A 468-nucleotide genomic window follows, 5' to 3' on the forward strand; every position below is an offset into this window, starting at 1 on the left:
AAAGATCCTCATCGATTCCGGGGCATCGGGCAATTATGCTCGGCGCTCCACGATGAATGGAAGTCAGCTGTATTCTGAGGTGCTGAAAGCGCGGTTGGGTGACATCGTCACTGTTTGCCTAGCGACGGAAACACGTGTCACGGTCCCGAAGGTCCCTGTTGACCTCAGAGTCAGGTTCCTTGACTTTGATATCGTGGAACGCTGTAAACTCTTTGATTTCGATGCAAGGTATGACCTCATCCTAGGAATGGTATGGCTGGAATACAATAAGCCATGGATTGATTGGAGGTCAAAGACATGCGCACATCTCCTGGTGGAGCTTTGGCGAGTCATGAATCCACCTCTGCTAGGAGACAGAAGCGCTATTGGCGGGAGCACTGGACCGAGACGGTCAGCGTGCTGGACATTGGATGTCCGAATTGGTAGACACCAACGGTGTATCGGACAGGAGTCCCGAGCGTGGCTCGC

This window comes from Plasmopara halstedii (assembly GCF_900000015.1).
Source record: "Plasmopara halstedii genome assembly, contig: Scaffold_208, whole genome shotgun sequence".
NCBI classification, from domain to species: Eukaryota; Oomycota; class Peronosporomycetes; order Peronosporales; family Peronosporaceae; genus Plasmopara; species Plasmopara halstedii.